Source organism: Xenopus laevis, chromosome 3L (assembly GCF_017654675.1).
Source record: "Xenopus laevis strain J_2021 chromosome 3L, Xenopus_laevis_v10.1, whole genome shotgun sequence".
NCBI classification, from domain to species: domain Eukaryota; kingdom Metazoa; phylum Chordata; class Amphibia; order Anura; family Pipidae; genus Xenopus; species Xenopus laevis.
The window spans coordinates 107,055,901-107,071,105 of record NC_054375.1 but is presented as its reverse complement, the minus strand read 5'-3'; the positions used below and the strand labels follow the sequence as shown (position 1 = coordinate 107,071,105).

Genomic DNA, 15,205 nt, shown 5'->3' with positions numbered 1-15,205 from the left:
CCACAAAGTCAATAGGTGATGAGATGACAGAAAACACATTTTGTGCTAAAGGCACGTTATTCAATGCTGGCATCAAAACATGTCTTTTGCCACATCACTATTCAGTAAAAACACGAAGCCTGTTTGAAAATGATTGGCACCAATGATAGAACCAAATGTACATTCTGTGGGGGAAAACTAGTAAGTACAGTAAGCACTGCCATGGTTCCAAATTGTTTTTATTCACTTGTACAGTACCAATGTCAACCAAAGCAAAGTATAGACTAACAAGTATATACAAGGCAACAACACAAGCAATCACAAGGCATAAAGAAGAAAAAGGAATGATGATGCCTCCTTCTTACCAGTGTGTTCTTTTTTATTGTACTTGTCTTATGCAGCAGTGCATTATATTATTATTATTATTATTATTATTATTATTATTATTATTATTATTATTATTATTATTATTATACATAATACTATATTGTATCATAAACAGTATATATATAATAATGTACAACATAGTATAAATAATTATAAACCTATTATTACTATATTTTCATTTATTGCATTTGTATATTGCAGATCTACCTCTTTTTATCATAAAATGTTACTTCTTATTTGGCTAGAATATTATATTAACTGGGATCATTCTTTCTTCTTAAAGTGACATATAGACATAAGCTCATTCAGTTGGACTTAGAAATGGTGCGTAAACACTATCTTAACTACCACAAACCCTTTTTTGGTTTATACTTAAACCTGGGCGATATCAGTCCTAACTAGCACTATTCCCCACCCCCTTCACCTTCTCCATGACGCATTAGTTGTGCACCCTGAAAGCATGCAACCTGTATATAGGAAGACATATTAAAATATATTGTTTCAGTTATTTAGCCATTTGTCAGGATCTACTTCTTATGAATTGTCTCAGCAGAGGCCTTGAGTACAGTTAAGGCCACAGCTTGAAACAGATGACCAAACCAATCCTGACAATTTTGTATGGGCATGAGCTGGGAGGAATTCTATCATTTAGCAATTATTTCTAGAAGGACACTGGTATCCTCCACTTTGTTTTATGTCAATTTTAATATAAAGAATGTCAATATCAATATGTAGCCTTTCCTAGCATGCATACCCACATTATAAGCATTCAACTAGTATACATATTCATGGATTACTAAATGTATTATCAAACATAGTTGTGCCCATGCACAATACCATTTAGTTATGGCTTGTACCCTGGGGCTGTGTATCTGGGTACAACTTTCATGAACCATCTAGCAGTTTAAATATTGGCCGCCTGGTTCAATTCTGATTTCATTTTCTAATCTTCTTACTGACTATTCAGTGTCAAACTGTACTGTGTATTCACAATGTACTCTGTAACAGGTATTCAGGTAGAAATGGTCTAGAGAGGTACAATGGTGACATATATACAAAAAATACAGTTAATATATCATAATATGTACTAGGTCCCTTGCTTTTCAACTTATTTATTAATGACCTGGAGATGGGCATTGAAAGTACTGTTTCTATTTTTGCAGCTGATACTAAATTGTGCAGAACTATAGGTTCCATGCAGGATGTGCCACTTTACAGAGAGATTTGTCTAAGTTGGAAAACTGGGCAGCAAACTGGAAAATGAGGTTCAATGTTGATAAATGCAAGGTTATGCACTTTGGCAAAAATAATATAAATGCAAGTTATACACTAAATGGCAGTGTGTTGGGAGTATACTTAAATGAAAAGGATCTAGGGGTCTTTGTAGATAACAAGTTGTCTAATTCTGGGCAGTGTCATTCTGTGGCTACTAAAGCAAATAAAGTTCTGTCTTGCATAAAAAAGGGCATTAACTCAAGGGATGAAAACATAATTATGCCTCTTTATAGGTCCCTGGTAAGGCCTCATCTGGAGTATGCAGTGCAGTTTTGGACTCCAGTCCTTAAGAGGGATATAGATGAGCTGGAGAGAGTGCAGAGACTAAGTGCAACTAAATTGGTTAGAGGGATGGAAGACTTAAATTTTGAGGGTAGACTGTCAAGGTTGGGGTTGCCAGGGGACATGATTGCACTTTACAAGTACATTAGAGGACATTATAGACAAATAGCAGGGGACCTTTTTACCCATAAAGTGGATCACCGTACCAGAGGCCACCCCTTTAGACTAGAAGAAAAGAACTTTCATTTGAAGCAACGTAGGGGGTTCTTCACAGTCAGGACAGTGAGGTTGTGGAATGCACTGCCGGGTGATGTTGTGATGGCTGATTCTGTAAATGCCTTTAAGAATGGCTTGGATGATTTTTTGGACAGACATAATATCAAAGGCTATTGTGACATGAAACTCTATAGTTAGTATAGGTATGGGTATATATAATTTATATGAAAGTAGGGAGGAGTGTGTGTATGGATGCTGGGTTTTCATTTGGAGGGGTTGGACTTGATGGACTTTGTTTTTTTTCAACCCAATTTAACTATGTAACTATATAACTATAGAAGTGGGAAGTATGGGTGCAGTCATATGCATGCTTTATCAAAAAGTTACAGAAATTTAAATTACATTGCAATCTTACGAACTTCAAATGTGTGCTGTAAAGGGCTTGATCGGTGAACTTACAGATGACTTTTCCTCCCAGTATACATACATTTAATGACTTTATTGCCAAGATTGTGCTATTAACAATTGAAATTTATCATGTTTGTCCTTATCATGTTTAAAATATATTGGTATTTATGGAAAATTTATGAGCACATTAAAACAATTATTAGATACACAGACAGTTCACGCAGAGTTTACAGTATATAGGAGACCGATGTGCAATGCTTTTATTTGAAAGGTAATCGAAACCAAAGAAATAAAACGTATAGACCGCAGATTCACGGTCAAAAATTTGTCAGAAGAGTTTTTGTTATACAGAGGGTATTCTGTTACATTTTATTATGAATAACTCAATAATGAGGTGGTCCGTCTTTAAAGGGATACTGTCATGGGAAAAATATTTTTTTTCAAAATTAATCAGTTAATAGTGCTGCTCCAGCAGAATTCTGCACTGAAATCCATTTCTCAAAAGAAGAAAGAGATTTTTCTATATTCAATTTTGAAATCTGACATGGGGCTAGACATTTTGTCAATTTCCCAGCTGCCCCTGGTCATGTGACTTGTGCCTGCACTTTAGGAGAGAAATGCTTTCTGGCAGGCTGCTGTTTTTCCTTCTTAATGTAACTGAATGTGTCTCAGTGAGACATGGGTTTTTACTATTGAGTGCTGTTCTTAGATCTACCAGGCAGCTGTTATCTTGTGTTAGGGAGCTGTTATCTGGTTACCTTCCCATTGTTCTTTTGTTTGGCTGCTGGGGGGAAAAGGGAGGGGGGTGATATCACTCCAACTTGCAGTACAGCAGTAAAGAGTGATTGAAGTTTATCAGAGCACAAGTCACATGACTTGGGGCAGCTGGGAAATTGGCAATATGTCTAGCCCCATGTCAGATTTCAAAATTGAATATAAAAAAAATCTGTTTGCTCTTTTGAGAAATAGATTTCAGTGCAGAATTCTGCTGGAGCAGCACTATTAACTGGTTCATTTTGAAAAAAATGTTTTTTCCCATGACAGTATCCCTTTAAGTTAACTTTTAGTATGTTATAGAATGCCTAATTCTAAGCAACGTTTCAATGGGGGTCACTGACCACATCCAAAAAACAAATGCTCTGTAAGGTTACATATTTATTGTTATTGATACTTTTCATTACTCATTCTTATAGGCATGCTTCTATTCATATTCCAGCCTCTTATTAAAATCAGTTCCCCCTTTGTAAAAAGAACACCACTCTATGTTGATCTGTACATCAAAAAGAAAATAACCAACATTCTACAGTGACAAGATGGATCTTAGGTACACCATAATGCCAATGGCTAGAGAAAAGAATGACCCTTAATGCTGCATCTTCCCACCTAGTGGTCCATGATTCTCTCTGTCAATGGATATTTAACTTTTATTACTATTCTTAAAAACAGAGCATGTCCAGATTAAATACAATAATCAAAATCATTGTAGGTAGTAGTGTTTATGGGAAAACGCTCATGGAGACAATAAGCAGCTCCCGCATATGTTGTGTAATGGATCGGTCTTTAGCCTGCCTGGCCATGGTTGAGTCACTGAACTTATGCAGCAGCAGCTGGTAGTGCTAGGAAGCGCTCTCGCATTCTAACTCATGCGTTCATCCCAGCGTTCTCCTACCAGCTTGTAATTCTCCCCAACCGATCCCTTCCCCAATTCCCCTATCACTGAGGTTTGTCAAAGGCAGTGATCGTGGGAGAAAGTGCATATGTTTCAAATCACGTATTGCGCTAGCAATTCAAACCCACCACTGGCAAATGAGATCATCATAATGGGAGGAACTGGAGGCTTATTGCTGTCTACTATGTAACCGTTAGAGTATGATATTATTGGTAGAAGTGAGTCTATTTACAATTTGCTACATCTCTCCAACAACTCATAGATACATACATGTAACAAAAGCATACATAAATAAATGAAACAGAAGGCACAAAAAAAAGGCCATGTAGTCAACCCTGAGCTATTGGATTGACTCTCACAATAGCAATCTTCTCTCCATACAAAGGTTACTTAAAACTTCAGGCGAACACATTTATTTAGCTTCCACTGCAATTATGGGTATTTTACATTAAAAATACAGAGGATTTGTTGCAGCACAGAAGCATAGTTGTGCACTACCTTCTTGGGTTGCTGGGGTCCTGAGTCAAACATGGGAACTATTATCAAGGAGTTTGTTCCTGTATCCCCCTGAAGTACTTCCCTCACTCCCAAAACACACAGATATGTTCACTGGTTCCAGTTAAAGCTGTTATGAGGATAATGTGATGTAATGTATGTTTTCTTCAGTTTACAACACCAAGAAGTCTGTTAATGAAAACTTCCTTTTCACACATCACTGGTTGATGCAGGAGGAAGTTCAAAAGAGACATTTGAAAATAAACAAAGGTCCAGGACCTGATGGTGTTCACTCCAGGGAAGGAGCTTAGCTCTGTGGGTGCCAGGCCACTTTACTTAATCTTCCATGATTCTTTGATGCATACATTAGTCACATTCGTTTTTGACTACAAAGTTTCTAAACCACTATGTCCCCATGATAAGCTCCATATGGTGTCATTATTTATCTCTGGTCATATTTTAAATTGGCAATTGCATTATCTTTGGAAAAGTCTCTCCTGACCAATGAATGGTTTGTAAAGGCTGATCCTTCACCTATCTTCCAACCTTATACTCTTTATTGTCATGTGCTCCGTGTTGAGGAGCCCACAAGCTCATGTTTAAAATTAAGGGAAATAGAAAAGAAATTACCCTCGCACACCCTGGCCCTCCCGATCTGTACGAATCCCAGGTGCTCAATGAAGGAGGCATTGGCAACCTCAATTTCAGAGTGAAAAGCAGAGAAATCACTGGCACAACTTGGGTTATTTCTAACAGGGAAAACCCTTGCTCCTTTATTGCGGATGCAACGTTTCGGGGCGTAACCCCTTTGTCAAGCCAAGGGAGCCATGACATAGCCTTTGCTGCTTTTTGCCCACAGAAGAGCCTTTGGAAGGATACACTTTAGTTCTGTTATGTGATCTCTGTTAGGTAATTTGAGTGACAAATCTTTGCCGTTTCAAGATAACCTTAAGCTAACCATAAAGTTTAGGTTCCCAGACTTTGAATCTACCCCCAAGGAGCGCAAAGCTATAGTTAATGTAGGGGTAGTGTCAAGACCAGTTAGGGAAAATCTGTTGTGAATATATAATCCTACACAGTCCCAGCCTAAAGGCCAGTAGGTTTGAAGATTGTATTATTAGCAGTATGATAGGCCAAAGAACATTTTAGAAGTACTTGTGTTGTGTAGCAAAGGGGTTCTTATGGTATTATTATTAACGCATATTTATAAAACACTACATATTACTGTGTTATCCCAGAAGATAAATGCAAAAAGTCTGATAAGCACTGCCATAAGGTACGACCAGAATTTTTTATTCCATTATTCTTTGATCTACATTTGATTTACGAAAAAATGAAATGTGTCCCATTTCAGATTATTATTATTGCCACTCTATTTTATTGAAAACTGTTTGAACTGTTACTTAATTTTGCTACATGAAATGATATATTTGGTGTATTCTTGTCTTTGTAGACATCCCTTGGCAATTGTCGGAATTGAAAACTGTAATTTAAGAATTTCTTTATGCAAGCAAAACAGCTACTTAAAAAGGGTTGTGAATTTGTTATAGAGCAATTATCAGTTAATTTTTAGATTCACTTTGTATGTAATGTCAGTAAGATAAATGCTAAAAGAGATCAGTTTCATTGCCATGGTTGGCTAAACACAGAATAGTTGCTATTTTCTGGATTTTTGCCAGCCCATCTAAGTCTCTGGAATGATAGTACATAGAAAGGTAGTAATTATCCTGAGATTATTCTGCATGGCTAGCGAGTTTGAAGATACTAAATAAGAAATAGCTTTTATCCACAGTCCACAAAGCTGCACCTTGAAATACAGAAATCATGAATTCAGGTATTAGATGGCTAGTATGATGAACATAATAATAACTTCTGACAAAAAGAAAATATAAAATAAAAATCCTATTACAATCATGACTGGATCATTTTAAGACTAGATACACTGGGGTCAACAGCAAACACATTAAAAGGATGTCATTTGCCTACTTTTATCTATTGATATAAATGATTGAACATCTTGCATTTTGTAATGGCATATAAAGTTGTCTAAACAAAAGTCCTTTTTTCGAACATGCAGGGAATGTGTAAAAAAAGTAAAAGTAAATATGAATGTTATATGGTTGACTGCGTATTACATCCATTTATGCAATTCTACATCACGAACTCCGTGGTAAATTTCCTTTGAAACATACAGGAAGCCCAATTTAGTTAAAAATTTAAAACAGTCACAACATTAGATGATTGGATGGGGTCGTATACTCGTAATCTAATCTACATCACAAGAACTAAACATGAATTAGCTTGAATTTCCCTGTTTGCCCTGTATCTCTCAGTAAATTACAAAAACACAAGTATTATCCATTGAATGCATGCTAAACAAGGGGCTATACTGCCCCTTAAATAAGCGTGAAAAAAAAATGTTGCTTGATATTTTGAGATCTTTCCTAAGCTTGGCAGCTTTTAGTTGTTGAGTTTTTTATTTCATTTTTGCATTCTTTAATAAATTGTGTTATGTCACTATGCTAGTGCTTTCACTATGCTATACTAGTGTTTTTATGGCAGTGGGCTACAGAAGCAGAAGCTACAGCTGGATGCAGCCTATTGGTTTGCTGGCTGGAATAGAAAAATAAGAGACAACATAATGTATTTCTGGCTTGTCTGCACAACTAGTAACAGAAAAGTAGCTGGACAGAAGGTTGATGATGTTGATTTTATCTTCTGGAAAAAAACAGGCATATGGGAAAATCTGAGAGATCCATTTTGCTGCTTTTCAGATAACTACAGAGTACATACCCTTGGTAAGGTCTGTCCACAGGCCTACTATGTTGTGTATGGTAAATGACAGTTACTTTACAATGGACTAAATTTTGAAAGTGAAGAACCACTATATGACTATTGAGTATTGTTTGCATAAGCATGGCAAGGGCAAGTGACACCAAAAAATAAAAAAAAGAAATGACTTTTTATGCATGTATAGATTATAGCTGTGCAAGTTAGAAACCATTAGATGGTCATGTACTTTACATGTGGTTTCTAGGCATCAGAGTAATACTGAGGCAGTTCATGCAGGGAATACATTCATTGTGGCCATTGTTATTAGGAAGTTATGCCAGTGATTGGATTGTCACTGAGATGTAATGTCAAAGGCAAAGAATTCTATCGTGTTTGTCAATGTCATCTCTATGTCAGCCTTAAGCAGCATGCCCCAGTTTGTATTCTCTAAGGAACGATGTTCTACATTTCAAGTTTTTTTAGAAAGACATTTGGGCAAAATACAGAAAATGCAGCTGACTTGAAAACATCATAGCAATGGCAGTCCTTTGTTTAAGTATTTGCCCCCTTTTAGTCAGTATTATTTGTTACTCTAGTAAGTAAATAGTAGTAGGAAAGTCGGAACAATATCTTACACTTGGCAAAACCTTCCCTGGAGATACAGGGAATTTCCCCTTTGAATTTGTCTAATGAAAAATAAAATCGTGGAATGTATTTTTTTTCCTTTTGCTCCCCCCACCACCTTTGGTGATACTCCTTCAGCTTGCAGTTATAACCTTGCATAAGCATTCACCATTTATTCATCATTAAAGGGGTTATTTATGAAAAGTCGAGTGTTAGAGTCCTTTTTACCACAAATGAACTCGAATGACCTTGAAACTCAAATGGTATCTTATTTAAAAAAAACCCTTAAACCCGCTACCCAAAAACTCAAATTGATTGAGTATTCAGAGGAAAAAAGCTCAAATCGATTTAAGTTTTTGGCCAAACCCCTCTGAAAAGCAGGCTGTTAACTTCTTCAAATGGTTAAAGGGACCTCTGCCATTGACTTCTACAGAAACTCTACAGGTTTTAGGCTGTGTATTTGCGGATTTAACCTATTTCCAGGGTTGGGGTATAATAAATAGTGAATTTTTTTTTAAAAAAAACTTGATTGATTTGTTTTTTTTTTAACCCGAACTTGTGAGTTTTTGCCAAAAATGCAACTCGAAAACTTGAATTTTCGAGGAAAAATCAACTCAAACCTTAATAAATTTGCCCCTTAAAAGTGTTCAATATCAATAATCCTATGTCTTGAATCATTAGGGTCCATATTTTACATTTTTGGGGAGTTTCCTGAAAGTGAAGTCACTAAAGAGAAGTCAGTATGTGTTAGATATGTAACAGCATGTTTAGAAATGAAAGAAATGTTTTTGAATTCTTTAGAGGTTTATCAAACTTACAATTGGTCATTGCGGGCCAATTTAATATCCTAATGCAAGTGTAAATATTTTGTAAATATTTGTAAATATTTTGATATGGTTTTTAAAATACATATTGATAGCTTATATATAAAAAAATGATATTAATGGGCTATTGTTTTATATTATATTTGTAACACAGGTTCTACAAATATGCATTGTAACCTGAGAAATGGCCTCCAAATCTGTGAAACTCACTGTCCCCAAACCAAATGGAGTTCAAAATAAGGCTCATTGCATGGGGACCTTCACTTTCTTCAGTTGGAGTATTTTGTCACACCCACTTAAACCACTTATGGTAAAATAGCTAATGGTATATGAGCACCAGAAAAACTATCTTTGCATAGAGAATATATCTTAAATGAGCAGACAGTAAATCGTGTTTGCTAAAGGGCTGCTGGATCAACTGACTCTTGGCCTTTTGATAGCATCTTTGAAATGGAAATGACCATCTGCTTGACCTTATGTTCAGTGACCCTTTTTGTACAAAGTCAAACTGCAATGACTCTACAGCTGCAATTCACCTACGGACATAAACTGATTTCCCTGGGTTTTTATTTGCACTCGTATCGATCCAGTTTTTTTCCTAGCACAATACAAAATAAAATAAACAACGATGGAAAAGGAAATACCTAAAAGATGCAATGTAATGTAGTGCGATTCGGATAAATGCAATTAGAAAATGATTTTATACTATCACTGTTTGGAATTTGATATATAATTTAATGCTGGTACGATAAGGCTGCAAGAGGAGGAGGGAAAAAGAAATGAGGTCTATTTGTTGGAAAATGTCAACTCTAATTCTTTTAATACATTCACACAGATATATGGGTGCACACTCATACTCACTATGTATATTTATATATATATATATATATATATATATATATATATATATATATATATATATATATATATATATATACAGTATCTATATATGTGTATACAGTATATACTATATTTATATATATATATACAGAGAGAGAGAGAGAGAGAGAGAGAGAGAGAGAGAGAGAGAGACTTTAAAATAAAATTTGAATTTTTTTATTTTATTTTAAAGTACTAGTGTGCATGTATATACTGCAATGCTGTTACATGAATTAGTAGACAGCACCTGGTCATTTACTTCTTACATTTGAGTGCACCACTTTCTGGACTATATGTGTGTGTATACATATACTGTATATATGATAAAGGTCTTATTATGTGATGAAATGTTGATTTAGCACAGTTGATTTAGTTGATTTTTTTATATAGATATATATATACATTGTTTGTATATATGTGTGTGTAATCTGTAGGTCTATTGTATACATTTTGTACGGTGCTGTGGAATATGCTGCCTCTTTCTAAATACGTAGTAATAATAATGTACACATATATTTAATATTTTTCTCAGAAACTTAGACAGTTAGAAGGCTTTACTAAGGATAAATAAATGACATGAAAACAAAAATACTCAAGAAATACCTGATAAATGAGATATGTGGAGGAACAGTTCCTGGCCTCCATTCTTATTCTGTATACAGATATAATTTTAGAATTAAAATGATCTTTTTGTATTTGTTATTCATTATGTTTTTGTATTCATTTTGTACGCTCAACAAATACACCAATTTATTGTACAGTGCTGCAAAAAATGTTGGTGCTTTACAAATATATGCTAATAATAACTAAGATGCAGAGAATGAGAGGGTAAGGAACATGGCACTTGCATCGCCTACCTTGTGTTCCCTTTGACTAACAATAAAATGCTTAACGCCAACTTTTTTCAGAATGATACTGGCCACAGCTTTATTGATTCCACAACATATATATGTATATATATATATATATTATACAAATATATATAATAACATCTGCATATATATATATACCCGTAACTGGTAATAACAATATACCGAGCCCCCTGTCATCCTGCCCTTCATAACACTGGCCCTTGATGTCATCTAGCGGCAACCTCCTGGCTCAGAGAACCTGCCGCCCATTGACTCTGTAACTCCCAAGGTCCCAACCCATCTCCTGTAATAGGTTGCCACCAACTCTGGCCACCAACCATAGGGGCTAAACCATTGAACAAACACCTGACTTCTTGTAGCACCTGCTCTCACCCCCCGCAGACTGACAAGGGCCCCGCCCAGAGCTGTGACAATCCTCTCACTTGTCTCCATAGCTCCAGCCCTTGCTTATGCCCTCTACTTAGCTAACTAACAACCGGTGTGCCCCAATTGCTCCCAGGCCACCGAAGTGACAACTAGCACACAAACTCATGACCAACCAACCTACAGCTCCCAGGGAGGGTAGGTGGGGACTTTCCTTCTTGCCTGGCTATCCTAAAATAGTGGCCTGTTGATCTTAGCCTGAACAAAAATGTGCTTGCTTAGCCCTGGTTTATCCCTCCCCCAACACGCAATTCCGTAACCCAAGACCCACTTAGAAGCTACACAAGATCATGGCCGCCCCTCCTCCAAGCCTGGCTGGCTGCTATCCATGGCTCACAGAACACTTTCACTTCCTTGTAAGGTAAATGACTGGACAAGGGAACACCTTATAGCTGAAAATATATATGCAGAAAATGATAAATTAATGGGAAAGAAGCTACATTTTTGCTTGACTTAAACAATGGGGGAAATGTAATAAAATTCACAAATTGGACAAATTTGCGAATAAAATTACATTAGGCTTTTATTGCATTATGAATCTTCATTTCATTTGTAGGGAAAAGACAAAAAAGAATGCCTAGGTTTGTTTGTGTGTTATTCTCATGTATAAAAGCTGTGCTTTGTCTATTTATCAAAGTGTGTACACCAGTTGGAGTAACATCAGTATGGCGACCCATTTAGTGCAACATCAGCTGATGTGGTTCTTGTCTGGTGGTATTTTCAAACTCTTCTGATAGATTTTTGGCCATTTTGCAGCCACATTTCAGTCAGTCAGTCTGTCAGGCCTACTGTATAATATTAAAAGGTAAATAGGGAGTAAGGGAAAATATATCCAGTATTGTAGACTTGTAAGCAGTAAGGTACACTTACCAATACTAACAGGGGGTCCAGGTCCAAGGCCTTTGAAATTCTGTCTCTAAAAAATATTTCTAATCTCTAAATAATTCTAAATAATTTTAGACTCTAGTGTATTCATTTTGTCTTAAATTCCTCGAAATGTTGTCTAAGAAAATGATTTTCAACTTCTTATATCTAAAGTAATGTGGATCGAAAATTGTCTCCTTAGCTGTAAAACTATGTAATTTACAAAATTTTTATCGCAAAAAGCATTTTCCCATGGTGTTATTGCATATGTTTTTTCTGTAATATGCATTTTAATTGTTTTAAAATGTAAATCCTATATGTACCTTGTTTTCCTTGGACAAACTAATCATATATTTACTAAGCATTCGAATTGGTTGTCCAAAACACTTCTCTGATTGTTGTGTTATCATTTAAATATTACTGGTTGTACAGAATATCCCTAACCTATGACAAAGTGCCCACAAGACACAAAACGCGTAAGGCCATCCTCTGAGATGTTCCTTTTTGCGTAATAAAACAATTTTTATTTGCATCATATTTTGGAGTGAAGTCCAGTTTTCTGTGCCAGCCAACAAGTGAATTGAAAATGTAAGTCTGTCAGGCCTGTCAGCTAATGTCGACCTGTGCAAGTCTATGGGGGGAGCTTCTTATGGTGCATTAACACTGTGTATTATGTCATGAGTTTTCACATTAGAGCTACAGTTTTTACGATTTCTACAGATCTTGTTTCAAATGTTACCTTTGAAATAATAATTTATAACGAGAATTATTCTGGAAAAAGGCACAACAGAGTACAATGTAACACAATGTTATATGAAATGCTCCTTGTGGCAGGCTGCCCAGCCTTAGAGCTGACACACAATACAGTTCATAATTACAGAATAATTCAATCTGAAGCCTTTTGTTTCCAATAAATCCACTACAAAATTAGTATGCTCCATATACCAATTCAGGTCTTAGTACTGAAGTAAGCTATGCTCAAATTTGGATGATTTTCAGATGCCTAATTCTATAAAAATAATGCAGACAAAACAAAAAAAAAACACAAATCACTTGTTAATAAGGCATTCTCATTTAGAAAGATTCAATCATTATGTTTAAGGGGATTATTTACCTAATTTTATCACATTTTTTTTAATAAAGAAAGCTTGACCAAACTCCCATCCATGACTTTACTTTATTTATCATTAAAATAACTTGAAAAAAAGCAGATCACTGAAAGACTAGCCAAAATTGAGCGAAACCTGAATAGTTTGATTTTTTCTGGCTTTACTACCGAAATGCTCAATTTTTTTCAGGTCATTGCCCGTAACCCCCAAATTTTTTAGGGACATCTGCCATTGACTAATACATGACCTCGACAGGTTCAATAGGGCGGATTTTTGGATTCAGGCTTTTTGCAGCAGCGGGGTAAAATAAATCTCCCCACAAAAAATTTAAGTTTATGCTCCAGAAACCCAAACCGGAAAAAAAATCGAGGTTTAATAAATAAACCCGTAAATGATCTTACCGGAAATCACTTATGGGACCTGTTATCCAGCATGCTCAGGACCTGGGGTTTTCCAGACATTAGAAAATCAAGTAAATATTAAGGGTGTAATTTTAGAGATTTTTTTATACTTCGAATGAACTCAAATGGACTCACAACTTGAATGGTTTATAATTTAAGAAAAAACTAGAATGGAAAAAACTTGATTTGGCGAGTTAGGGGTTAACAACCCAAAAAAACTCGAATTAATCGAGTTTTTAAGCGGGAACAAAACCCTCCAAAAGTTATTTCCAGGCTCGGGATATAATAAATCTCAAAAAAACTCAAAAAATTGTCTCCTGATATTGTCACCTTCTGTGTTTTCTAAATACCTTCTGTGTTCCCTATTCTCCCTGTATGGTTTTTCCATTTCTACCATTCCCTCCACTTCTTCTTGTCAACTCATTCTGCACCCTCCTCTTCCCATTGCCATTATCTTACGCTCATTTTGTGTTGACTCCTCCCCTGCTTGTGCCGGGTTTTCACATACTTTCCCAGTCTCTCTCCCAATGGGTCTGATAGGCAGCTCCTCAATATACAGTACCTTCAGTATCTGTGGGCTCCCAGGGGGTGAAGGATTGACTTGTAACCTTTTGCCCCCCACCACTGGGTGCCCATCATTGCCAAAAGGTGGCCTAGGGCCAGAGGTTGGACAGGTTAGGAGCAGGGCACCTACAGAAGATTAATATGCCCCTTTATTAGAAAATAAAATTAAGGGAATCACTAAAAGCCAAATGTGAGCATTGCCTTGCTTCTATTTCTGTGTGCCAATGAGAATCCCTTACTATTTCTAGAGGCAAGTGTTTCCCTTTATTGAAAATTTCCATAATGTAATAATATGGTAATAAAAGGATTTAGATAAACATTTATAAAATAAACAAAAATCCATTTCCTTTGCCTGGCATTTCTGCTGCTCAATTCTTAAAACATGGTTTTCACCTACAGTTTAACCACTAATAGGAAGATTGTTAGCAATGAGCATAGCCTTTTATTTCTTCTGGCCAGTGGAATAACATCTTTTTCTTTTTTTTGCAGAACTGTGATTGTCGGGAATAGCTCATTGTCATCAGAATGAAAAGAAGGCTTTGCACAAATCCACACAAAATCAATATTTCAGGCTCTTTTCTTAAAGTCAGAAAAGCTGCAAATGGCCACATATGACTCTAATGTAGATCTATTCCCTGCAAACTTGTTCTGTGGGTTAGTCATCTGGAGTAAGCTTTCAGTCTCTCACGTTTGTTGCGGCAGTCCTAAGTAAAGTGGTGCCTTTTAGAAACCACCTCTTTCATACAGCATGCTCATGTTGTGCTTTTCTTTGCTATTGATCATCACACCAATGTGAACATATGTGAATGTCTTGGTGGACTCAGCTTTGAAAAAACATTTACTTGAAATTCCTGTTTTGAAAAGAGAATCTCTCTTCTAAGATGTGTTCACAAAATATAAGATATAATTTCAAACTGTGCCTCCAAACCATGAAACTCTAAATCCTTAGCTTGTATTAATGTAGCATTATTAGATATGTGGCTCATAGTACAGTTATTGATGTTAAACACCTTTACATATTTACTAAATGTTTAATAAACATTATTGTCTCAATCATTTTTTTGTGAAAAACAAAAGCTAATGTTTAAAGTGCATTGTGTTCAGTTGTTAGATCAAAAGTGATCTTCCCATTAGGGAATACCACATAGAGTGTTCTGAGCTT

General features: G+C 35.9%; 1 long non-coding RNA gene across 1 annotated transcript in view; it reads left to right on the top strand.

Moving 5' to 3' along the window:
• The window catches only part of LOC121401551, an 82,573-nt gene extending 67,489 nt beyond the window's left edge, over positions 1–15,084 (top strand). The window contains exon 2 of the long non-coding RNA XR_005966341.1: positions 14,533–15,084. This is a non-coding gene — a long non-coding RNA (uncharacterized LOC121401551). The remainder of the gene's footprint in view (positions 1–14,532) is intronic.
• Positions 15,085–15,205: the final 121 nt, after the last annotated feature.